The sequence below is a fragment of the Enhydra lutris genome, unplaced genomic scaffold (assembly GCF_002288905.1).
Source record: "Enhydra lutris kenyoni isolate GAN:26980312 unplaced genomic scaffold, ASM228890v2 scaffoldscaffold15, whole genome shotgun sequence".
Taxonomy (NCBI): domain Eukaryota; kingdom Metazoa; phylum Chordata; class Mammalia; order Carnivora; family Mustelidae; genus Enhydra; species Enhydra lutris.
In genome coordinates, this window is record NW_019154099.1 from 7,551,116 (window position 1) to 7,553,668 (window position 2,553).

Consider the following 2,553-nt stretch of genomic DNA (forward strand, 5'->3'; position numbering starts at 1 on the left):
CACCACACCAAAACTGTTTTTATTTCTAGTTGGTTTTGGTTGTCTGTTTTTTGTGGGTTTTTTTTTTATTTTGTTTTTCTGTTTCTTTGTTTAGTAGGGGTACTTTCCATAAAATACAGATTCTTGCTTCATAGAAGGTGCACAGATGGGGGCATGAGCTAAGAACCATAAAGTCAAGCTGAGATGAGGATGTTTGGCATTGGATAGGCTCCACCTGAGGAATGTGACTCCCTCCTACCAACTAGCCTCCTCTCGGTATGTAGGATTCAATTGCGTACATTGGCAAAATTCAAACTATCACATTATGTGGACTATTGGAATTGCTTAGCAATTGTCAAAACTGCACATATTAATTCTCTAAATGCCAACGGTCTTACAATGATTTTTTTAAAATTCTAACATAATTCGTGAATATACAGCCTTTTTTGAGAAGGAGAGGGTTGTAAACTAAATTAGTGAGTCCTATTATGAGTAAGAAACTGGGTTACTTGTCTCATGCTCTAGAGACATGACATTTAATCCTCCCAGAAACTTTATGAGGTAGGTATATTATTCCTGGTTTTACAAGAAACTAAAGCTCTGAAAAGATTTAAACTTGCCCAGTATTATACAACTGATAATTGGTTGGGAAATCATTCAAAGCTGGATCTGACACGACAGTGCTATTTTCACTTGAACCTTTGCTGTTCAAAATGTCTACAGCATTAGTGTCACTGGATGGCTGCTGTAAATGCAGAATCTCTAAGAAATACAAACCAGTTTACAGATAATTGAGATTGGGCCTGCCAGATCTCATAGGTGCCGAGGAATGAATGGAAAACTAAGAAACTGAGGTACACAGAGATTGAAAGTGTTGACAGGGTTTATTCACTACTTAATTATATAATCTAACTTTTGAATCCATTCCTTTTCTCCAGGAAAATTTCCACAAGCCAATATCATACAGGATGATATCTCTTAATAAGCAATAAAGAAGTAATATGCTCCAAGCTAATGATAGATTAACAACAATATTTTTCCAGGCAAGGGGAAATGAAAGGAATAAAGTCCAAGTTTAGTTGAGGTGTACCCTTTAGAGGAGCACTGATGTCCAGCTACTAGTGTAAGAGTCCCCTGTTGCTAAAGCATGTTGCTAGGGAACATGGGCCATGGTGTTGGCATTGCCCAGCGAGAGGAGCTCTGAGGCCACTCCATGGTCTTCATCACTGCAGGGAAGAGTTGCCTTTACTGGCAGGAGCTAATGAACACTTCTTGGATAGTCCTCACAAACACTCAGTCTTTATGTCTAAATGTCCCCTTGCCATAGTTGCTTCTTCATGTTTTTATTGAAAGCCCCCAGGGACCCCCCTCAGCAGCCCAGCTTATCACCAGCAACAGATGAGATGACAACACTCTGTCGCAGCAGACTTTACTCTTATAGCAAAAATAATGTTACTATTAACAATTTTATTTTTGTCATAAACAAGTGGATTTGAAATCAGATCAAACCCATATACAACCTTAAGTTACTTCAATTCCCTCTTCCAAACATACTCCTCTTCTAGTCTTTCTTAGTAGTGACACTGTTCAGTTGCTCAGGCCAGTCCTAATGGTCATCTTTATTCTCTTTCTATTGTCCTACAGATAATCCATCACAACTTTTTTTGGATTCCCCCACAAAATATCCTAAAATTCAACCACATTTCACCATTATCACTTCTTCCAAAAAACCCCATCTTTTTCGTGGGTAACTATATGGTCTCATAATTCACTATTCTTTCTTATTCTACTCTTTAACTCCTATAAGCCATTCACTACACAGAAGTCAAAGTGATATTTTTAGTTACTTCTAATAATTCCTCATTGAATTCAGAATAAAATTCAAATTCCATGATCCAGCCACTCTTTCTACCAGTCTCTTTCTCATTAACTATGCTTGAGTTAATACTGGCCTTCCTTCTTTTTCTGGAACATATCAAACTCAATCTCACCTCAAGGTTTTCAAACCCAACTGGAATGCTACTCCTTCAATTCTTTCTGTGCCCTTTCTCACACTCACACATCAACTCAAATATCAGCTGCTCAGAAGAGCCTTACCTGATCATCTTAACTAAAGCAGCCTTCCTGGCCCTGAAATGTATTCCAAAAGACAGTTTTATTTTTTTCATAGCACTGTTACAGGTTGGGTTCCCCTGGAACCAGAGACTGGGTAGTGGCTTTGCTTGTAGGAAGCTTATTAGAGATTTTCTTGATCAACATCTGATGAAGGGAAGGAAAATAAGAGGCTTTGATGAAGGGAGAAGTTGAGCTACAAGTCCAGCCCCAACAAAGGCCTCAGCCAACCCCACAGGGAGCTCTGAAGCTGCGATGGACCTTTAGAGATAGATCAAGTATCAGCAAGGGGGAGGCAACACTTTTATATCTCCACATCAACTCAAAGACAGAATATAAAGGTCTAGAGAAGTCACAACCCAATATTTCAAGGTCATTCTTTTTTTGTATGTCATCTTCAGGATAACAGATATTTGGGGGCGGGGGGGGAGAAGAAGGAAAGAAAGAAAGGAGGGAGGGAAA